Source organism: Protopterus annectens, chromosome 3.part0 (genome assembly GCF_019279795.1).
Source record: "Protopterus annectens isolate FY-2018-M chromosome 3.part0, PAN1.0, whole genome shotgun sequence".
Classification (NCBI taxonomy): Eukaryota; Metazoa; Chordata; order Ceratodontiformes; family Protopteridae; genus Protopterus; species Protopterus annectens.
Window position 1 is genome coordinate 655,170,937 of NC_056731.1, and position 25,172 is coordinate 655,196,108.

General features: G+C 40.6%; 1 protein-coding gene across 2 annotated transcripts in view; it reads right to left on the reverse strand.

Moving 5' to 3' along the window:
* ANO10 (anoctamin 10) overlaps positions 1–25,172 on the reverse strand; it is a 1,956,032-nt gene that overhangs the window by 1,819,372 nt on the left and 111,488 nt on the right. Inside the window, exon 1 of one of the 2 annotated variants that reach the window (XM_044065056.1) lies at positions 8,572–8,589. The exons of the other annotated variant lie outside the window; for it this stretch is intronic. The gene's annotated coding sequence lies outside the window, so the exon portion shown is untranslated. Of the gene's footprint in view, positions 1–8,571; positions 8,590–25,172 lie in introns of those variants that run through there. 2 annotated transcript variants of the gene reach the window in all.

Here is a 25,172-nt window from a genome sequence, read left to right on the forward strand (position 1 = left end):
TCTAACAAGTTCTGGTACCCTTGATAAGTTTAAGCAGGGGCTTGAGAGATGAACCATTTACTGGGTTGCCTGTGTCAGTTAGAGACACTGGTGCCAAACCAGGTACGAATTTCCTGCTCCCCATCCAAATGACTAAGTTGCACTTGAATTGGGTTAGGGAGGAACTCTGCTTCACATGGGTGGGGATAAGTAAATACTAGTCAGTCACTATACAGAACATGACACACCTATGTAGTAACCAGACAGTGATCAAAGATGAGAATCAAACCCTGTACCTTGTGTTTGGGTGCCAAAGACCTTAACTATTATGCCAACTTCTAAACCTCTTCTTTGACTCCATTTAATCCTGCTTCTTCTTGAGGTGCTAGAAGGTTGAGTATTTCCTGGAACTCGTGTGTTTTCACTCCAGCCAACTCCCTGGTGTTAAGCCTAGCTTCTCTTGACCTGAGTGTCTTCTCTGACCACTACTTGTAGCTAACTGTGGACTGGCTGTTTCACTGGGGATTACGTTACAATCTTTGATTCTACCACAATACACTTTCCTTTCAAGGAAGAAGTCTTCCCAAGTTGCACATTTTCCACTCCTCTATGTGATCTTCTGACTGTCTCTGTTACAGAACAGTGTGTTGGCTACCATTACGCCATTTGCAAGACAGAAGTCTAGAATGGTCTTTCCTTCATTATTCCTGTTGTTCCACCCATGTGGACATTAGCAGTCCTCATATCCTTTTTATTCTGTTCTAATATGAGCATTCATTGTCCTCCATTATCAATACCAATTAATATTGTCTGGCTTTGTCTGTAACTGCTATCTAATTCACTCTTTTCCTCGCCATTGCGACTGTGCGGTAGAGACATAAGCTGAGATTATGAATACTAGCCTATCTTTACACTGGAGTCGGATTGCCATGAGTCTATCATTAATTCTGATGATGCCCCTCATTATCTTCAGAAGACTATCCCTCGCCACAATCCTCACATCATTTCTAGTCTTTCCTCCCCCTGAGTAGTAGACTGGATTCCAAGCAAAGTGGCTTTGCTGCACTGCCCTTCCACCTTGTCTCCTCTCTTCATAGGATGTCCAGTCTCCTCCTTACCTTCCACTTCAATGAACCTATTTTGAGTGCACCAATCCTTAATTCATGTTTGACAGGCTGATTTGATTTACATCTAGCTTTCAATAAATAAAGCTAACTTAGGTAACCTAAGCTTTGCAACTAGACACTAGCCAGCCAGTAGCTTACTGATTGGGTTGCTGGGCTTTATGGCAAACACTACCCAATACAGGCACATACCCCCCACCATTAGCACACGCCTTGGCACAGGTCTGAGTATTCCGAGTCTCCTCCCCACTTATCGCTGCCAAACACCCATGCTCATTTCTGGTGATATTAGTCAATGTGAAACGACCATCTAAAGTTAAATTTACACTATCAAGTGGCTAGCCCTACAATGGCACTAGGTCTCTGATCTGTGACCTTGTTTCTAGAAAATACTATGCACCACAGCTGATGCTTAAAGAGGCTGGCCTACACAACTCTTCCCCCAATAGGCACAAACTGTAGTCTATGAGTCTACAAACAACTCCACTTGTTTTTTTTTTTTTTTTGGGGGGGGGGGGGTTAAGGTGAAAACACCCAGCGTGTTCCTGAAGGTGGAAGAAACCACACAGAACCACAGGGAGAATAAGCAAACTTTACACAGGCATGGGCAGGCAATCAGTATCAAATCCCCTTCGGCATGGGAGAAGACAGTACAGTTTTGTAAGTAAACTTACTGGAACAGTACCTGTTCAAATGATCACTGCTGCAGTAGCCTACACTATATGGGTCATATCTTGCATAGGATATAACAGATGACCAGTTTCCAAAGCTTCAGGGCACCTTCCATGCACCAAAACTGTTAGATAGCTTGAGCTGAGCAGACTAAAATGACAGGTTTTGTCGTCAAGCCCTTTAGAGCTTTCCTGACAACTGAGAGAGGGAAGCTTAGCGCGGAGAGGACATTACTAGGAAAATAAAATTACTACACCTTGGCATAAAAAACACACCAAATAACAAAGGGGATGGAAAGAATGAGCTGATATTGCAACAGCAATCATTCAAGCATCTACTGTTATGTTAAGTTTACCTATATAACTGTACTATGTTATTCATATTGATCACTGAAGCAGCAGCCTAAGCTATATGCCTAGAATTCCATAGGTCAGAACAACTGAAAGTTGGAAAAAGAAGAGTCCAGAAGCCCCTGGAGAATGGTCCTAACAAAGCCTGACCTACACCTGGAGAAGGAATCTAGCTTGTAGTGCCAAGTATGCAGGACCAATTTGCTTCCTCTAGAATACTTCTGGAGTCCAACCTTTTATAAACTGCCACAGATGAGATGAAGCCAAGAGTTTGGTAGAATGTGCTTTGACCTTTCCTGGAATAGTTTTGTTATGGTGGGAATAAAAAAAAAGTTAATAGCACAAGACAGCCATTTGGAAAAAGTCTGCTTTGACACAGGTTGTCCCTTCATCTCAACTTCACAAGAAATGAATAACCGATCAGTTCTGAAATATTTTGTTCTGTCAAGATAGTGCCTGAGTTGTTAGTGGGCATCCAAGGTATGAAGTATCCATACTCCCTCATTTTTAAATTCTGGGAAGAAAACAGGGAGATGGATAATTTATCTTAAAGTAAACTTGGATACAACTTCAGGAATAAAAGCAGGATTAGTCCTCAAGGAAACCCTGTATCTGCGGAAAATGGGATAAGATTGACCTACCATAAGCGCTTGCTACTCTGATATTCTTATAGAGGTCAAAGAAACTAGCAAATCCGTTTTCCATGTTAATAACCTCAAGTCAGCCAGATGAGGTGGTTCAAAATGTGCAAGTGTTTTCATCACTAAACACAAAATTACCATCCCAAGGAGGAACGGTCAGTTTCTTGAATGCCTCTTATGCAAAACCACTTTCAAAAACATTTTGACATGGGAATGCCCTTTAAGAGGGGGATCCATGGGCAGACTTGTTGAAATGGCCAACAAATGAACCCTGACAGAAGAGTAAGACAGGCAACAGGAAAATAACTCACACAACCTTTGTAAAACCAGATAAACACTAGCTCTGAATGGGTGATGGTTATTTTGTTGGAACCAACTAGATAGCCTATTCTGTTTGCTAATACATGACTTTCTAGTAGCAGGCTTTTTTGCCTACATTAGTGCCTACTGCAAATCCTCAGTATACAGGTGTCTAAAAGGTATTAAGACCTATCATCCAGGCTGTCAGTTTAAGTTGACTGGGGTCTGGATGTATCAAACACCCCTGCTCTTGTATGAGTAGATCCAGACTGTGAGGAAGTTAGTGTTAACTGCTCATGGCCAATTCCAGAAAAAGGGAGAACCACTGTTATCTGAGCCAAAAGGGTGTCATCACAATGATCTTGTGGGATTTCTTCGGAACTTTCAGAAATACGTTGGATATGAATGGAAAGGGTAAAAAGTGGAAAAGCATGCAGAAACATTCCTGCCCAAGGAAGAGAAAATGCAGGTCTTATAGGTCTTCTTGCATGGACTCCTGAAGCAGAATTTTGCTAGCTGATTGCTCAGTGAGGAGACAGAAAGGTCTGCTTGAGGAACTCCCAACAGATGGATTAAATCTTTGAAGACCCCCGATAAACTAGACTCATGCGGGTGCCTTTGTCCTGTTCAAACTTCACATCCCCTTTGTGCTTCCAGCATTGGAGGGTGGGTTTGTTGCAGCATGTGGTTTCCCCAGCCTGCCACACAGTTTTGTTCTGATGGAATATAGGAAAGCTGTAGAGTGAAATTGCACTGTAAAGCTATATCCCACACTATCATGGCTAGTCTGCATAGGGGGTAAGACCTGGTTCCTCCTTGCTGAAGTACCACATCACTGAGGTATTGTCCATAACAACTTGAAATGGTCCTGCGGACTAAAGATGATTCAGACAGTTGAGTGCCTTGATAAGGGCAAGCATCTCTTTTACATTTATGTGCTTGTGTCTGTTTTTGGTGTCTCAAACATCTTACACTTTCATCCCCCCAGACACTGCTCCCCAAAGTCTGAGGCATCTGTAGTGACTAAGTACAAAGGAGCAGGACAGGAGAAGTGGATAATTGGATTCAGGGACACTTGTTGTCTCCATAAAGCAATTTATCTTCTCATAAATCTCATAATTGGAATCTGAAAAGATAATGGGTATTGGGGATGGGACCAATACACTTCAGATACTGTTGTATCTTTCTCATGTGGAGTCTTGCCAGATGTATTATGATAATCACAGATGCCATGAGACCCAGAATCCTAATATATTCCTTTGCAGTGACCAAAGTCTGAGGGAAAATCCCTGGAATAGATCTAAATATAGATCTGTTTTTTTTTTCCTGTGGAAGAAAAGTTCTTCGTGCTGAGATGTCCAGCAAACACCTGCAAAAACACAATCTTGTGTGATGGAGCAAAAAAGACTTTTGAATGTTCTCTTGGAAATCCAGTCTATGTAGGAGATCTCTCACCTAATGGATATTCCTAACACTTTGACAAAGATTCTGCAAACATAAGCAAAAATGTGGATACCTTGTAGCCTGCAATGTGCGATAACTGCAGCTAGACACTTTGTGAAAAATCTTGGAGCAGTGGACAGCCCAAAGGTATGGCAGAAAAATGAATATGTAATCCATACACATAAAACCTTAGGAAACTTCTAGGTTTGAATGGATAGGAATGTGATTATAAACTTCTTTTAAATCTAAGGTTACCAAAAACGTCAAATAAGGAAGAAAGGATAAAAGATCGTGTAATGAAAGCATTTTGTACTTGGGTACTAGTACAAACTGGTTTAAGAAAGAAAGGCTCAGAACTGGTCTCCAGACAGTTTCTTTCATTGGCATCAGAAACATCTTTGAATAAATCCCCACTGGGGATGAGAAACTGTTTCTATTACCACTGAGAAAGCATGTGAACTAGGGCAAGAGGAACTAGAAGAGTTTGGTCTGGAATAATTTCCTGGAAAGGAGGAATTTCTTCCCATTGCCATCTGTAAACCTGCTGAATAAGTCTCGAAACCCATTTATCTAAAAAAATCTGTTACCAAAGACAACAATGGAGATTCAGACCTTCTGAAGGGCTAAGGGATACCAGGGCAGTAGGGGGGACAATATCCATTACACATTCTGACTTATCTGACTACCCTTTATTTGTGAGGGAGGGGCCTGCTTTCTTTCTGGAACCTCCCTGCCATTGATTTTTAAGGTCTGCTTGACAGCATTTTTCTGAGACTGTTTAGTTTCTTGCCAAAACTGGATGAGGGAGCAGAAAATTGCTTGCAAAATTTATAGAGACAGAAGGCTGAAAATCTGAGAGATTCACCGTATCAGGTTATATCTCACATCACATATATTTTTTTATAACCTCTAAGGCAGATGGACCAAAAATTTATTCTCTAGCCAAAGGTGGATATAAAAATCTAATTTTATACATCATCTGGAATGTTTTGAGAATGCAACCAGGCAAAACTCCTCAAAACATAGCAGAGGAAACAGCCTTGGATGTAGTATCTGCAGAGTCAGAAGCACACTTTAGAGTATGGCCTGAGAAATAGAAGAACCTAACCCACACAAAGCAAATTTTTCCTCACAGAAAGGAACTGCAGATAAAATATTCCTCATACTTTTATAGTCAGTTAAAATATACTTTAAGATGTGAGCCTTGACAATTCAAAATTATAAAAATTAAATTTGCCAAAGCATAAACTTTTTCCCCATACTTATCATCTGTTTTACCATCCTTGTCAGAAGGTGAAAGATTAGAGTCAGCAAAATGCTTGGCAGAAGCTCAATTGAGTAAAGCTATAGCTGCTGGGTCAGGTGTGGAATTTGAAAGACTGAGGAACTTTTTTACATTCTACCTGCTTTCTTAAGTGCAGCAGGCTGGGGGAAACCACAGTCACTGACAAACAGAATCTTCAATGCTGGAAGCACAAAGGGGACAGGAAGAGGTTCTGGGACTTCCAGCTGTAACATTCCACAACATTCACTGAGGGACTAAGAACACTGGCACATACTGGAAATAGAATCAGAGAAAGAGAATTTTTGACAAAGAGAATCAAATCTGAGTCTGAATCAGAATTCTCAGGAGAATATCCTGTATCTGTCCCATCACATTCCTCTCCAGATTCAATTTCTCTGGAACTCAATTTCAACTGGAAAGACCCCAAAAGTACCTCACCAAGAGGATCAAAGGGCTCAAACAGATGCCATATGCTGCCCGGTTAAAGAAACTCCAGCTCTACTCAGTGGCATACCGCCTGCTCAGAGGTGACCTGTGCCTGACGTATAAGGCCATGTCCAACCTGGAATTAAGGGACATGCTGCACCTCAAAAAATCCAAATCCCATCGAGCTACATGCTCGAGAGACTTGAACCTCAGCACTGAAATAAATAGGACATGCTGGAGGGACAGATTCATAACCCAGAGGCTCCCTTCACTCTGGAATAAAATCCCAGTCCAGGTTAGGCAGAGTCCCTCATTGACTCTCTTCAAGAGGAATCTTGATGAGTGGATGGGAGATCATAGGTTTACCCCGGGTATCACTTCTGTGTCACTGTTAGACAGAGGCACAGTATACTAACCTCGAAAAAGGGCATAGCAAAATTAATTTAAAATGGGTGGCGAAAGCCAAACACATTCTGGCTAGGCTTATAAATGCCCTAGGGCAAATAGCCTAGTATGAACCTATGAACCTATGAACCTAAATCTCTTCTGGAAAAGAGGAATTCCTTTTCTTTTTACCAGAAGCGACCTGATAAGAAGGGTAAGCCAGATTTAATAAACTACTCCTGTTGAGAGGAAATGGAGCAGGTAAAGATATTTCTTCAGTTTTCTTGTTTATTTTTTATAAGAAAATTAGGAAAAACAGGACTTTTAATGGCGGGTACAGTTTCCCCAGGGAAGGGCACGACAGTCTAGTTAAGTATGGGCACTTTCCCTGACACTTCTCTGAAAACCGACAAAAGTGTTTCTCACTTGCCCTCTAAGGGGATCCCAACAGCCATAGAGGATGTGGCTAACCCCAGGTCCACAGTGGCTGTATGGGCAACACCAGAGGGAACCAGCTTTGACCACAGCACAGTAACCCACCTGCAGCTGAGGCAAATAATTTGCCTGCTGTGGTGGCAAAGGCTGGTTTTGTGGCTGGAAGAAGGATCGACTCCGGGTCTGGAAGTTTATTCCATGGTCAAGTAGAAAATGGTGCTTCTTTCCTGAAGAAACTAAGTATCACAAGCTGGTAAAGTTTAGAAAATAGTATAAAGATGCTTTTCCCAATGAAAATACAATAAAAGAACTCTAATACACTTTTCAAACCACCAAAAGTAATTTAAACACAGTTTCTCAGCAGAAAAAAAACAGTTTTAGAATGTTTAAATCAACTTTTAAAATGCCACACACAAAAGTGCAGTGTCACTTAAAAGTACCAGAATACAATGATACTCTGTTTCTTGTTGGTGCTGTCATCCTCTGGGTCATAGTTGGAATACTAGAACGAGAACTGACTCAAGCTGTCTGGATTACCTCTGTTTCTGACTTAAAAATACAGGAGAGTCGTGACAGTCAATAAAACACATAAGCCATAAGCCTAACTTAAAATGTATTTTCCCCACACAGGAAAGGAAATTTAAACATTAAGTTTTATATGTGGAGGGCGTTTACCCAACAGGAACTTAACTGCCCAGCAATGTAACAGCACAAGCTGACTGTCGATTCTCTGAAGCCTGGAGGGGAATACTCTCTAAGGTGGTAAGAAATCTCTGAAGGGTTTGGTGCCCAAACCTGTCTTTTAGTCAGCTCAGGTTGAGATGACTGTGTGGGCACATGGAAGGTACCCTAAAGCTTTGGAAGTTGGCCGTCTGTTACACCTCATGCAGGATATATAACTCAGAGAGCTTAGGCTACTGCTGTGGTAATCAATATGGAAACTGTGTCTGTAAATGACTGGACTGTGGTCTTCTATCTCTATGAAAAGACAAACTTATTTTGGGCACGTATTATAATCTCCTCATGAAGTCCCCCCCCCATCAGTAACTTTTTTGGTTTCTTGTATATTACTGATTAGTTTCCAGAATTTAGAAGAAATTCACACTGTTTAATAATGTGTTGTTCTTCTGTTAAACTAGTTTTTATTTTACATGATGGAAATAACATAAGTAAAAAAAGAAGGCATGCTAAATGCTAAAGCTATTGTTTTTAAAACAGGTTTTCTCTTCCTTATCTTTTACCTAGTTTATCCATTAAGGGCTGTAACAGAACACACACCTTCGCCAAAAATGGGTTAATGAGCCAATATGGCTGGCTGCTGTTTCTCTGCCTTAAATAGCCATTGTTTAAACCAGTTTGTACTTGTTTGTTCAAGGCTGCAGTGAATTAGGCCTTCTGCCACTGCTCTGCAGTGAGACTAGAAAATATAAGAGCTTATTTTCAACTGTTTTCTGCACTTCTGATTAAAACATTTGCTGCACATCTGTTTAAACTGTGCAACTGTTCTTAGACTTAGTGAATTAAATCCTTACCTCTGTTTTGATCTTGTGTATCCCACCTCTCTACCCAGCTGATGTTGAGGTATTAAAGCTTGGTGGCTTTGAGTTACACGCCTCTCATATAAATGTGATATTGGACACTCCCCCAGTCCATTACATCAGCTCATTCTACTGTGTACAGTGAGATACGTTGTGAAGGCGCACCCCTTTAGCTTCTCAACCTTGAATTATCTTCTGTCTCCTTACTTTCTATTATTAAAAAAATGTGCCTCTTCCTATTTCATTTTATTGCTTGTGCTTAGGAGTTCAACTGCATTTAGTTTGCCACATTTATTACTGCTTGTCAGCAGCCTTATTAAACTGACGACAGTATACTGAATTGCTGCTTTTTTGAGCTGTTTTTTACTGTTGTGATAGTGAACTAATTTATTTTGCACTGTTTTAAAGCAATTTACTGATTAACTATATTTCATTGCTATTTACTACAATTCATTACTGTTTAACTGCATTTTGTTAATGTTTAACTGTATTTTTTCATACTGTGAGTTCTGTTATTTTGTCTGTAAGTGGATAATCTGTGCTTCGTTGTGAGTTTTACTATGTTCTTAACCTAAAATTGAGTAGCATTGACTAGATGCAGGTTTGCTGCATCCAGAGCTGCAGCTGTACGGTTTTCAACCCTTTTTGAGGTATTCCAGCTATATATTTTCCCTTAGTAGCACTTGAGTGATCACCTAATAGTACTACTCTTAGACCTTCTACCCTTTACCCTCTTAGCTATCTCTTACCTCTCTCCCTCAGTTTCTGACAAATATGAATGGACAATTGTCTATGTTTTTTCCTGCCAGTCTGGTTGATACGGGCATTCTGAGACAGTGTAGCAACTGCCTCATGTACATGGACAACCCTCTACTACTACCACCTAGGTACACAATTTGTGAGAGATACAATTATATCAAGAACCTAGAGTCATTGCTCTCTCCCCCACAAGCCAGTATATCTGGCACTGAGAAGGTTGTCAACACAAACACTAAACCTCAAACAACACTCACACCTACACAACACACCCCCACATATACGGAGATCCACAACAAAAGCATACCTAAACAAAAGAGACCTCCAAGGCAAAAACACATGCAAACCCCACTGCCCACCACACCACAAACCACACATAGTCCACACACTTGTGTCTCACAGTCACTAAAGCCTAAACATAAACCCAACATATTCGTCATAGGAGACTCCATTCTGAGACACACAGAAATGCTCCTCACCAGGCTGGATAAGGAGAAAGTTACGATTAGTTGTTTGTCTGGTTCCAGAATCCGCCACATCACCCATGCACTCAAGAATCTCAACAGGTACTGTTATGACTCTGTCATAGTCCATGTTGGTGTGAATGACTTGAGACGTACCTCCCTGAACTATATGAAGAGAGACATGATCAAGCTCACTGAATACATCTCCCAGACAGGTATGTTTTTAGCCTTAAGCCGCATTCTACTGTCACCCAGAATGATGCCTCAATACAAACAGAAAATTATTGACATTAACAATTGGCTTAGTTTCTGGTGTCATTCCAAGGGGATCCGGTACATGACAGCTTGGGATGACATGACTGACAAACCACATTGCTTTGCCAGAGATGGCCTGCATCTGTCTCCATTGGCTTCAGGCTCCTGGCAAAGGCTCTTGCCTCCCCCATAATGCCTTTTTTAGGCAATGCCATGAGGTCAAAACTACAACATGAAAATTTCATCAAAACTTAAATTAAAGGTCATGCTGCTAAACACTAGGAGTCTAAACACACAACTGCACTCACTGCAAACAAGCTTAACCCTGGAAGATGCTGAAATTTGTGCACTCACAAAAACCTGGTTCAAAGCTGCAGAGAGCACCTCAGCCATACTAGTTTACTCATACTATCATACATTCAGACCCCAAACTGTGGGCAGCAAAGCAAAAAGGAGGCCGAGTTGCAATACGTATAAAAGACATACACACCTCCAGGCAAGTCAAACAGTATGACGCACAGGAAACACTCCAGATGCAGTTAACAACTGGCAAGACCCCTATTCAAATCAAAGCTAGCTATAGGCCCCCAACTTTGACTCAAGATGCCCACTCTACCTATCCAGACCTCGCCGAATCTATCAAGATTCAACCCTTTACCCCGATTCTGGACGACTTTAACTATCCAACCATAGACTGGAAGAAATACTCATGCCAAAAAACAAATGCCCTGAGATTCCTTGATTTCTTCAATGCAAATGCAAATGCCTTGGACAGTTGGTTGACACCCCCACAAGAGGTGAAAATATCTTGGACTTGGTATTAACCAACATGAGTAACCACTTCAGCATCCCTACATTGTCATCATCCCTGGTAAGATCCGACCACAAAGTCACCATCCCCCCCAGCTAGGGTCAAACAAAATAAAACTTCTCCAAAGCTGATTACAACCTCCCGAGGGAAGGTGTAAACAGCTTCAGAACCCCCTCCCCCTCCATAGGAAATGGAACATATGTCCAAAGCTGCACCAAAGTACTTTACAAGTATTTATATAGCTGCATGGAATCAGGAATACCCGACAGGACAAAATCATCCTCCTCAAGGAAGAGTAAACCTGTCTGGTGGACATCTGCAATAAATAAACTCTATAATAAAAGGACCAATTGCTGTCCAGGATCAAGAAGGAGGAGGTGCCTAATTGGAAGCAATCTCTCCTTAGCCTGAACAAGCAAATAAGAGCACTTAATCATCCAAAGCAAACTTCAAGTCCAAACTGGACACATCTACTAAAGACAATCATAAGATCTTCTTCACATATGTCTGCAATCTCAGAGGAAACACCCAGATCTGCTCGGAACTGGTGGTCAAGGATACCACAGGCTCACAGGAGGTTACTAGGCTAATGGCCCTGGGGCCTTTATAAACTTAGCCAAGAGTTTATCCCCAAAAAAGAACCCTCGGTCACCACCTGTCGCCCCTGTTAATGAGGGACAAAGGTGGAACCTCTAAGACAAATTAGCGTTCCCACAATTTCTCACAATGATCTACCTTCATGGTCTCAGTTAGTGGGCAGGTAAGCAAGACCTCCATTCAGTCTCTAGGAAACTCCTCGCAATTAGAGAGAGAACCCTCTGCCTTGCTAATTCCAAAGCAGGTACCAGCAGCCAAACAGAGGTCCAGCAGAGCATTCTAGAAGCTGAAACTGTGATGGCTTGCAGAGTACTTGTATCAGAGGCCTCTGCAAAACCCAACTCCAAATCTAGGGGCTGTGAAAGTAACTCGCTTGGTTTTATATCACTGGACCTAAGGAAACTCTGACATACACAATTGGTGTAGATATAATTAAAATGCTGGCAGACAGGTTCAGTGAAAACTTCACCCCTCTGTCCCCTCCATCAGTAAATCAGGATATCCCCAGCACCTGCCACCATCCCCCTTACCTCTACGGAGCAAGTTATCACTGCCCCCTCAAAGGCAAAATATACAGTCTCCATGGGACCCAATAACATCCTAGGCTGCATCCTACATGAACTCAGGCAGGAACTTGCAGCACCATTAGGCACTCTATTCAACCAAAGCCTGAGTACTGGCTTTGTCCCAGCCAAGTGGAGGACAGCCAGTGTCATCCCTTTGCACAAAGGTGGAGTGTCCACCGATCCAGGAAATTATAGACCCATCAGCTTAATAAGCCTGATCTACAAGGCCATGGAGTGGATTATCATGGAACTCATTAACAAGGACAATAGCAACCTCCAAACACTCGATCCCACACAGTTTAGTTTCATCAAGGGGAGATTATGCCTGTTAAATTTGGTCGACTTCTTTGAAACAGTCACCAAAGCCATGGATGAGGGGAAGACGGTGCACACTGCCTACCTTGACCAGGCCACAGCCTTTGATACTATTCTCCACTCAGGTATAATAGATAAACTCTCACAGCTAGGCATCAACGCATATGTTACCAGATGGGAAGCAAACTGGCTCACTGATAGAACCCACCTAGTCAAAATAGGGGAAGCCACCTCAAACAGTAAATCCATAATGAGCGGTGTACCCCAGGGATTGGTACTGGGGTCTCTGTTGTTTGAGATATACTTTTCTGAGGTGCAGGCCAAAACCAGTGGGCTATGGCTGACCAAGTTTGCAGATGACTGCAAGCTGGGGGCTGTCATTAATTCCCTAGTGATGTGGACATCCTCCAAGAGGGTCTCACGCAAACAGATAACTGGTGCCAGAAACATGGCCTCAAACTGAAAGCCAAAAAAATCCACCATCATCCCCTTTAGGGAAAGTGACATCCCCACAGATGATCACATTAATAATAATGTCCTAAGCATGCAATCAGTTGTGAGGGACTTGGGCACTCAGGTTGACAGCAAACTGACTTTTGACCACCATATTGTCTCCACTGTATGGAAAGCTTTCTACATGGCCCACCTTTTTAGTAAGGGTATCTCATCCAGGGACAAGGTGGTCATAACATCCCTGTATTCTCCCATTATAAGACCCACTATTGAGTACAATGCCCCTTCGGCATATACCTCACAAAGAACATGCAGCAGCTGAAGATACCACAGAAGTTTCTCTCCAGGAGAATCCAGGGCCTCAAACATCTACCCTACACAGATAGGCTAAAGGCCCTGTCCCTCTACTCAGTCTCCTACAGACTCCTCAGAGGTGACCTCTGGCATACAAAGCAATCTCAGACTCCGCCATGATGGGATTGCTGCATATCCGCAAGTCAGGCTCCACTAGATTAACCCGCACGCACGACCTCAACCTGGTCTGTGACATCAACAGGACTTGTTGGTAGGACAGATCTGTGTCCCAGAGGCTCCCCCATTTGTGGAATAGACTCCCTCTCATCAAGCAGAGTACCTCATTAACTCTTTTTAAGCACAACCTGGATAACTGGACGGGGAACAGAAAATACACCCCTGGGATTCCACCTGTGTCCCTGCTGGACAGTGGCATCAGGTGTTGACTTGTCGGAACATGGGCTAAATTCTTGGTTAGGCTTGTAAGGGCCTCAGGGCCAATAGCCTAGTAACTTCCTATGATCGTATTAAGCCTGGTCAAAACACAGATCTACTAAATACCCAACTAGTAGAGTTATTACCCTCCCCTATGAAACAGTGTGCAAGTCAAAATGCTAAGAGTACGTCCGGTTGCTCGAAGCAGTTAGGTTTGACAGATTTTTTTTTCATGGTTAGGCAGTATGTTTGACAGAAAATCTGCAGTGGAAATGTATTTAAAGATTAACTGAAATGTTACATGCATCTTTTTCATGCTACTATCTTTAAAAGTATGTCAAGCATACCAGTGGTAGGGTTACAATGGAATACAAAACTCATGCATTTCTTCAACTGGAAATAGAACAAAGAAGTGGGAACTCAGGGTGGGAGAAACATCTGAAAAGCTACCCATTAACTGGGACCCTGTGAAAGAACAAGGGGCAACAGCCCTCAAACTAAGAGGGTAGTAACACCAACCTCATAAAAAGACCTGCAAGAACTCTGGTTTCCTCTGCAAGCTGTGTGTAAATGTGGGCATACAGCTCAACACATATAAACTACATACACACGTAAAGGCTGCAAAGCTTATGGCAAGTCCTTTACATATCACAATATGGGATATCAAAATTCCAGAAAGCATGCCAGCAGTTTCCCCACAGTACAGCACACCACACTAAAGGTTTACACACCTGTAAGGAAAAGTTCAACACACACATTAACCAATATGAGTAAAAGCTGATCTAACTCTGTTTTCCATTTAGCAGACTACTTGTCTTAAAATGGAAGTGTGCATTGCTTACAAATCAGTAAGAAAACAGAATACACTACAAGTAAGTTAAAACATTTAAATAAAGTCACAGATTCTTAACATCTTTAGCACTTCCAATCACATCAGCTGCCCTACACTGGGGTCCAAATGGAAAGGGGCGTCCAAATGGTGAGAGGAAAAGTCAGCAAGCAAAGGAGAGTAGTAGTGCTGAAACTGAATTCATCCTCAAGTCTTAGTGGATACCTTCACAAAATCTCACCAAGGCGACGCTGACATATAGACTTTACTTATATAACATATATCATGGATAGAAGTATGTCAAAAACTGAAAAAGACAGCTGGGTGCACAAGATCCATGATGCCCAATCCTGGTATGCGCACTGGTGCCAGGAATGGAAAAGATGACAGCGTAGAATCTTCAAAATAAGGAAACATTCCTACAATAGGGCCAGGCCAGGCCCAGGGGGAGGATGGGCCCCCTGTTGTAGAAGGAACTAGCATTCCACAAAAGTCACAAAAACTGACAGGCCAAAGAAGAGAAATAAATACGATAAAGTGGACTATTGAAGATAAGAAAAAAATTATGTATTGTTACTATTATGCAAAAAGCCCAGAATTTCCAGACACAAGATATACAAAATGATTAAGAGAGAAATTAGAGGAAAGAAAAATACTTCCTCAAGAAAAACTGTCAGAAACTTCAAATCTAAATTTGAGTTCGTTAATACAACAGATTTGTTTAAAACAGTATATAGGTCAAGAAACCTTGATCTGTTTGGAAAAAGAAGCATCTGAGGAAGTGCAAAAATATAAACAACAAAACCAAGGGATATTTAAAACATATAAAAAAAAAATATGGACATGGTATAGAAAGAGAGATTTGATATGGTGCAATATTTATGCAAAGGAGAAAGCCAAATGAATCACTGTAAAGAAGCCAGCCCCAAAGATATTTGAAAAGAAATACGGGCAAAGGCATCTGGATATGGAAAATTTGACAATAAAAAAATAATATCGCAAAGATGGAACGTAGAAAAGAAGATCAGCAAAGCAGAAATTAAAAAATAGAAGTTGAAGTTATGGAGTGTTTGCAAAGTGAAGGATATGATGTAGAAGGTCTAACGCAGGTTACATCACAGCAGGATGAAGCGAGTCCCCAAAACAGGGAGAAACAGGAAGATCAGGAAACATCTGAAGAAAAAATGTGGACATGGGAAAGAAAAAGAGATTTAACATGGTGTAATATTTATGCAAAGGAGAAAGCAAAACTAACCAATACAAAAAGAGCAGCACCAAAGATATTTGAAGAGAAATACAGGCAAAGGAATCCGGACATGGAAAACTTCACAACAGAAAAAGTAAGAAGACAACGAGGAAAAGTAGAAAAAGAGATTAGTAATGGAGAAATTAAAGAAACAGAAACTGAGGTTAAGGAGTACCTGCAAAGTAAAGGATTCAGTGTAGAAAATCTAATTCAGAAAGCACCACAACAGGATAGAGTAACAGATAACCAAATTAAGGGGTAACCAGTGGAACAGGACGCAATTGGTCAGGTGCCATATTGAAGCTAGACAGCAAGGGAAGGAACAGGAAACTCTGATGCAGTCAATCTTGAGGAGTGATAGGCTAGTGAGTTCCCATATGACAGAGCGACTGACAGCACAGGTTGAAACTGATAAGAATGTGTTACAGGAAAATGCTATAGAACTTTCTATAGAATGCTCGCAGGAACTGGAAAACAAGGGATATGCCCTCGGTTTAGCAGAAATTGAGCTGAGAAGAATTGCTTGATTTAACAAATATGAACAGATATATCAAGATCAATGAAAGAAACAGACTGCAGAAGGTTAATAAAACCCAAAAAGTCAGAAGTCTGATAAAATAAATGAACACAGTAATAAGGACGGTTCATAAAAGATCCATGCAATATAACAGAAGTAAACAGGATATATTACTGTGCAGCTAAATTAATAACTGATAAAGTTCTACCATAAGAATACAGGCTAGTGAGGGAAAGGAAAGGGAGAAATCAAATACTATCATGTAAATATCGAACAGAGAAAATTATAAAGCAATTAAGACAAGAAGTGTCACTGTTAGAAGACTATAGAATAGAGAACAGATCAACAAAAATACTAAGAAAGATAGATGTGATAAAAGCAATGTGCAATATTAGAACAGACCAGGATCTATCATGTACTATCGCAAATAAACTAAATATTTCAACACAGGTGGAAATACTTAAAAGATATAAAAATAAATATAAAGAAAAAGTGCAAAATAAGCAATTTATTGAGGACCCAAAAAGGTTTTATAGAGAAATGGGAAATAAGGTAAAAGGAATTGAAAGACCGCCAAAAAAAGAAGAAATAGATACATTTTGGAGAAGTATCTATGAAGATCCTGTAGAACATAACAAAGATGCTAAATGGATAGAAGAAGTAAAAGAAAGAATAAGAAGTATGAAATGGGATGAAGTAACAGCTAGAGAGATTGAAACAAAGTTAAGAAAACCCTCTAAATGGAAAACCCCAGGCCCAGATGCAGTACCTAACATCTGGTTAAAAGTATTAACAAATTTGCACAAAGATTTAGCCATGAGTAAGAACTATCTATATGCACATACAGAACAGACACCAACCTGGCTAACAACAGGAAAAAAAATGCTCTTAAGAGCGAACCTGCAAGCTACCCTAAAAATTATAGACCAATAACTTGCCTTTCGATGACATATAAACTACATACAGAAATTGATGCCGATAGAGTTTATAGTCATTTAGAAGAAAACTCAATTATGACACTAGAACAAAAGGGCAATAAAAGAGAGTCATATGGACCAAAGGATCATTTGTTGTTAAATAAAGAAATAGTGGAGAACTGCAAAAAGGTGAAGAATCTAAATATGGCATGGATTGACTACAAAAAAGCATTTGATAGAATCCCTCATTCATGGATAAAATAGTGCTTAAAAATACATAAGATACACTCCACGCTGATTGATTACATTACAGTGACCATGAAACAGTGACAGACCACTTTGCAATTAAGACATGATAAAGGACAAATTAATATCCCAGGGATAAAAATTCAAAGGGGGATATTCCAGGGTGACTCTCTGTCACCGTTACTATTCTGCCTTGCCCTTAATCCATTAAACTGTTTACTTAACAGCATAGGCCATAGCTATAATCTGGCTCCTAGAAAACAACAAAATGTAAAGATGTCTCACCTTCTCTTTGTCGATGATTTAAAGCTGTATAGCTCATCAGATGAGGAAGTGAAAGCACAACTGCAAGCTGTCAAAACATTTTCAGATGATATAAGAATGTCATTTGGTCTTGATAAATGTGCAAAAGCAACCTTGAAAGTAGGAAAACTGCAACGCCAGGAAAACATCAGTTTGGGACAAGAATGTGATATAAGAGAACTTGAGTAAGAAGGAGTGTATAAATATTTGGAAACTGATGAAGAATCAACAATAAAACATGAACAAATTAGAATACAACTTAGTAAGGAATACTTCAGAAGACTTAAATTAATCCTGAAAACAGCACTGACATCTATGAACAAAATCCAAGCTATAAACCAATTTGCTCCTCCTGTCCTAACTTACAGTTTTGGAGTGACTGACTGGCCCCAAAACGTTTTGGATAGATTAGATAGGAAAACAAGAAGGATGCTTTCTGCTCACCAAATGATTTATAAAAATCAGTGCATACCAAGATTATATATTCCGCATTCCAAAGGAGGGAATGGGGTTCCTTGAAATTGATTACATGTATAGATCTGCAGTTGTGGGACTCCACACATATTTACTGACCTCACAAGACCCAAACATAGTGAATGGTTTGAAACATTAGGAGAATAAATCTTAGATGACTTCTCTGCTTAATCTAGCAGATGCTTATCGGCGTCAAGCAGGTATGGAAATCAAACCAGAAGTAGATAAAAATCAGGCAGCAACTGAATGTGCCAAAAAACAAAAGAAAGAATATAAGGTGAATGATCAGATCAGAAGGCAAGAAATGTGGAAAAAGCAAATATAATTGCTAGTATAGAAAATTTCTGGAAAAACCTCATGTTGATCAGGAACGAACACAGGATTGTTTGAGGAGAGGCAAATTCAAACCAAGAGATGAAAGGGTTAATATTGGCAGCCCAAGATAGCGGGCTGCATACACGTTGGTTTATAAAGTCCATTGAACATGTGGGGAAAATAGAAAAATGTAGGTTTTGTAAAACTGAATTGGAAACAGTTGCACACCTCGTTGCTGGCTGTGACATATTAATGGCAGAAGGACTGTATACTGAAAGGCATAATAATGTGGCAAGACTGTTGCATTGGCGATTGTGCAAGCATTATGGTACTGAAGTGGCCGAAAAACACTGGAAACATGACCCACAAAGCATCATAGAAAATGAAGAAATCTACATCACATGGGATCATCCATTACTAACAATTCAAAAAAATTGCAATACACAGTGACTACAGCATCTTGCGTACAGAGAGACACAAAGTCATAAAATATCAGAATCTATTCTGCAGGCAGAAAAAAGAGCAATGTGGAAGAAAGATACCCAGACAATTCCAATAGTAGTAGGAGCAACGGGTCTTATAAAAAGAATTTACAATTGTATTTAGATATGTTACCAATACATGTAACTCCATATGAACTGCAGAAGGAGTCATTACTAGGCACATTGCGGGTGCTGTGAAGAGCACTACTGGCTGACATCAAAGATTGAAACAATACTAATTTCATGAACTTTAATCATACTTTGACCTAGGAATGGGGTTTATTCCCATCACAATATTAGAAACACAAAAAACTTGGATAAATTAAAAAAAGGGGAGGCCCTATTATGTTTTTAAAGCTTCAGTGCTACATCAGCTAGAAACCTCAGAGCTAAAGTGGATTTTTACCTGAACTCAGATTTTGTCTAGTTCAAATAGGCTAAAATTTGGATGAAACACCCTTCTCCCCATCTGACACACACACACACACACACACACACACACACACACACACAGGGCTCATAGGTATGTTTGCAATAGCAGTAAGGCTGTATATTGACATTTTAAGACAATTCAACATAACAAATATTACTTTCTGGTTTACTCTGGAACTTGGGCATATAACCTTGTTTGTTTTAGGTTTAGAAAACAAAGTTTACAACTGAACAGCAACACAGCTATTTGATTGTGAAGTCTTAGCTCAACAGTGACTGTCATGATCTGGTACATATAATAGTTTTAATAATCTCCTTTACTACAACTAGGGAAATACGCTTTGAACTGGTTCCACAGTGCAGAGGAGCAAAACACTGGAAATAAAGTCAAATATGTAAACATGCTTTGTACCAATCACATACTTCAAAGTTGGCTTATCCAGATTCAGCATCCCTAACATTCAAGGACTGCTTAGAACGCAGGCAATCACATAAACTATTTTTAGTTCAATAAATGCAGTAACTGGAAAATCACAATATTCTCCTGTAATCTATTGTGACAACCAGCATTTTCAGAAAAAAGAAATGGCTTCTCTTAAAGAACAGCAAGCCTCAGTGTGTGGTACTGTTCGCTAGCACTCGAGGTTAATAAATCTTGCATTTTCTTACGGAATGATCTAAAATCCTCCCATCAAGTAAATGGGATTCTGTTTCCTGACACAGTCAATCTTTTTTCTGTGAGCATGAACAGTATTAGGACTGCTATACTGTCTCTGGTGGGTATAAGTTTCTAAAAACTAAATGAAGTTACTCATTGTATACACCCACTAAGCAAATAAAATTAAAGTGATAGCACATTCTAAATCAATGCTTTGTCCACGTGACACAGCAAAATCAAACACAAGGAAAACATGGTATATGAATGTCAGCAACATATGCCTGATAAAGAAAAATGCTGTATGAAGATCACCATTAAAAAACACTACAGAGCATGTCCAAAGCAATGTGTGTGGGTGGGTGGAAACAGAGTAAGAAAACATTTTCCTCAAAGTATTACAGCTTTACGGGGCAACCATCAAGAGACAGGTTTCCAACATAATTTTTTCTTGGTGATAGTACCAGTGCTGCTGAGTAGTATAACTGAGTTCTGAGCAGATAGACTGCAGAGTAAATACACCCTTAAAATGGAATTATGTCCCTACCTAGACAAATTAGATTCACTGCCATGTCCTAAACATCTGTATACAAAAAACACTGCCTGTTGCAGTGGACAGTCAAAACCGACAGCAATTACCATTGTCCACAAACACAGTATCTACTGCTTCTATATCCATCTGAGAGATAAAGAGAGATAAAGGAATAACTTTTGTTAAATTGCAATCTGTCAGATCCCAAACTTCCTCTTTCACAGTGTACTGTGGCTGTTTCCAGAAAAAGAACATACCGTAATTTATGAGGACATCCTGACTACCAACACCCCCGGTCCCTGTAAAACCAAGTCCCTCAACCATAATAGTCTAAACCTAATACAGGTCCTGGCAACATGGATATGCAATTTCCTAATGCCTTTGTGGGCAGCTTGTTAGATATGGGCACACTGAGACAATGTAGCAATTGTCTCATGTACTTAGACAACCTTTTAATCCTTAAAGAAATAAGCAAAGTATGTAAGAGATGTACACAACTTCCTTAAAGGCAAAATATCTCACTTACAATAAGGTTGTCAAGAACACACACACTCCCACACACACACACACACACACCCACACTCATGCACACAAACACACACACACATACACCCACCCCTCATACATACCACTCACCACACATGCACACAGACCTTCTTAAGCTGAGGCACTTAAAAAATCTTCCTAAACCTGAAAGACCTCCTAAGACATTAAAAGGCAACACCAATCCTCAGCAATCACTAAAGCACACACCAAAAGCAATGCCTAACTCCACATACAAGCTTGCACCTAATGACCCCCCCCCCCCAAGAACAAAGCCCATAAGGCAACCAAACCCATTACCTAGTACTCTTGTCATAGGGGATTATATTGTACGACACACACATGCCCACCTCACCAGGCTGGACAAGGACAAGATGACAGTGCCTACCTGGAACTAGGATCTGCAATAACACGCACACACTCAAGTCATTGCACCACAGTTACCAATTTGATTCTATCCTAGCCCATGTGGGTGTAAATGACTCGAGATATATTTCACTGGAGTATATGAAAAGAGACATTATGATCTCTTTGAATGTGTGTCAAAGACAAGCACATGCCTTGCATTCCGCAATGTTCTACCTTCACCAAGGATGATGCCACAAAATGAACTGAAAATGACTGATTTTAATAATTGGCTTAGTTTCTGGTGTCACTCCAGGGGGATCTAGTATCTATCAGCATGGGACAACATGGCTAACAGACCACACTGCTTTGCCAAGGATGGGCTGCACCTGTCCCGGTTTTTGGATATTAGCTAAAGCTTTATCTACACCCTTAGAGCTTTGTTTAGGCAATGTCAAAATAAATGACAAAACTGCCAACACAGCCAAAAAAAAAACAAAACTCAAAGCAACATTAAGGTTCTACTGCACAATACAAGAAGCCTAAACAAGAAACGCCATACTCTACAAGTTCTCCTGAATCTGGAGAACGTGGACATCTATGCTGTTACCAAGACTTAGTTTAAACCCACAGAAAGTGCTCCCAGCAATGCAAGGCAACAATACCTTCCTCACATTTAGGCCAAACAGCAGTACATATGGGACTAAAGGTGGAGGTCTCTCTATCAATGTTAGCAACAAATACATCTCCAGCTTGGTTAAACAGGATGATGACCTGTAGTTCATCCACTGCCAAGTGTCCATAGACAAGGTTCCTTACCGTGTCCTGGCCATCTACACATCACCCTATATGACCCACAAAGCTCACATCTCTTAACTAGACCTACTAGAAGTACTCACCATCCAACCAAATACCCTATTAATGGGAGACTTTAACTACCCATCTATAGACTGGGAAAAGTACACTGCCTCTAACTCATAAGTACAGCGTTTCCTGGACACTATCAACACAAACACTCTGGACCAGATAGTGCGCAGTACAACCAGAGGATCAAACATACTGGACCTAGTATTCTCCAACATGGGAAAGCACACTGCACCCTCCCCTGTGTTACCTTTTCATTGCTGAGGTCAGACCCCAAAGCTGTTTACCTCAAAATAAAAATCAACCCGGAAAATCCAACTAAATCTATAACAGTTAGAAACTATTCTAAAGCCAACTACAGCCTATTAAACAACAGTTTGTCAAATTTCACTGCTCCTCATACCCTGGCAACACAGCTACTTATACAGAATTATTCACAGAAACTTTGTACAAAAATGTAAATGGTTGTACTGAGGTTGCTGTACCTACCCGAGGTAAACCCAGATTGAAAGTCAAAAACAGACCCCACAAGATGGAATATTTACCTGAACAGGGTAAATAACAAAAGAAAAAAATCATGGCCAAAATCAGAAAAAGCAACTCTTATAGAAACAAGAGCTCTCTGATTCAACTGAACAATAAACTAGCAGGTCTAATAAACTCTAACAAGCCAATTAGGAAATCAGGATAGCCTACCAGACTAAGGACAATCACAAGGCCTACTTCAGCTATGTCAGAAACCTTAAATGAAACACTCAGCAATGTGCAGAACTGGACATAAATGGCACAACCTTCACTGACCAAGGTGACATAGTGAATCTACTGGCTGATACATTTAGCCAGGAAGACACCTTCACTCCCCCATTTCCCCTGTGAAATCCCTTCTACCATATCTCCCCCAACTATCAACAGGGAGCAGGTTCTGGCAGCACTCACTAGGCCAAAAACCCTGCTTTATTGGGTCCTGACAATATATCTGGTTGCCACTACATAACTAAACCATGACCTAGCAGGACCACTTAAGGCACTCTTCAACTACAGCCTCAAAAGAGGTTATGTACCAGATGAATGGAGGGCCACAACAGTCATCCTTCTTCATAAAGGATGACCATCAACCAACCCCAGTAATTACAGACCCATCAGTCTGACAAGTCTAATATACAAAACCATGGAACGAACCATCATGGAAATGATCAACAAGGATATTATAGGATCATAGGAAGTTACTACACTATTGGCCCTGAGGCCCTCACAAGCCTAGCCACGAATTTAAGCCCATGTTCCAACATGGGAACCAATATCTTGCTGACAAAAAGTCAGCAAGATATTGGCAACTTACATAAACTGGACCCATCCCAGTTTGGCTTTGTTAAGGGAATGTCTTGATTACTCAGCCAGGAAGACTTCTTCAAGATAGTTACCAAGGCTGCGGATGAGGGGAAAAGAGTGTATAGCGTATAGTTGACCTGACTAAGGCATTCGATACAATACCTCACTTGGGTAATATTGACAAACTCTCAAAACTAGGCATACATTTTTACATAATCGCTAGATTGCTGGCTGGCTCACAGAGAGGACCCAAGAAGTCAGGATCCATGAGACCACCTCCACCAGGAGACTCTTTGCCACAGGAGCACCCCAAGGCTCTGTGTTAGGCCCACTCCTGTTTGGCATCTACTTCTCGGAAGTCAATGCTAATCTCAAAGGCCTCTGGCTCACCAAGACTGCAGATGACTGTAAATTGGGAGCTATCATAGATTTCCCCTATGATACTGGCATCCTACAAGGCGGTCTAACACAGACAAATTACTGATGCAAAGCCACGGATTAAAACTTAATACAAAGAAATGCATTATAGTGCCCTTTGGGAAATTGTTCACCCAAGTTAATTATTCCATCGGTAAAACACTCTTAAGAACTGACTGGGTAGTTAGGGATCTGAGAACATATGTTAATAGTTATCTGGCCTTTGACCAATACATGGCTAAGGCGGTAGGAAAATCATTCTATGTCACCAAACTCATACGCAAGGGTATGTCATCCAGGTCCAAGGAAATTAAAGTAGCACTCTACTCAGCCTTTATCAGACACATCACCGAGTACAATACCCCCTTTGGCATGTACCTAATCATGCACTTGCAACAGTTGGAACACCCTCAAAGGTTCCTTACCAGATGAATCCAAGGTATGAATACCCTGTTCTACACATATCACCTTAAGGCCATATCTCTGTACTCAGTCTCCCACATGTTATTGACAGGCAATCTATTCCTGGCATATAAGGCATCCTCAGATCCAGCTCTGATGGATCTCTTGCACATCCGCAGACCAAACAGCACCAGAAACACTGGACACAACTACTTGAACATGCCGTTCAGCCTGCTATGTGTCTCAAGGGATCCCCGCTCTATGGAATAAGCTCCACAACCATGTGAAGAAGAGTTTATCCCCGACCCTATTCAAATGAACCTTGATCACTGGATGGGAAATTGCAAATTCACCCCTGTTCTGTCCCTCATGTCTCTGACAGACAGAGGTCGACAGTATGCAAATTAATCCCCAACTAACATACTTCCCACATAACCCTTAGCTACCACCATATAGGCATCTAAGGTACTCAGGGACAAAACTGGGATGGTTGCACGGCTAGGTTTATAATGTCTCTGGTTGTCATTATCCTAGTATAAATATATCAACCTATGAACCTATATTACAGTAGTATTACAATATCAACATTCTCTGTGAAACTCTGTCACTGACAGATGAACAATACAAATCATTACTGTATATGAAAATTATGCTTCTGGTCTTAAAGGCTACTGTTCATAATATCTTTTCATTTTTATTGTTAGTGCAATCAGCAGCAAGATGACAACTAATTCCGTGTTTAAATTATTTCCTGCTCAATTTTCACAGCAAAATTCCATATCATCTAACAAGTATAATGTG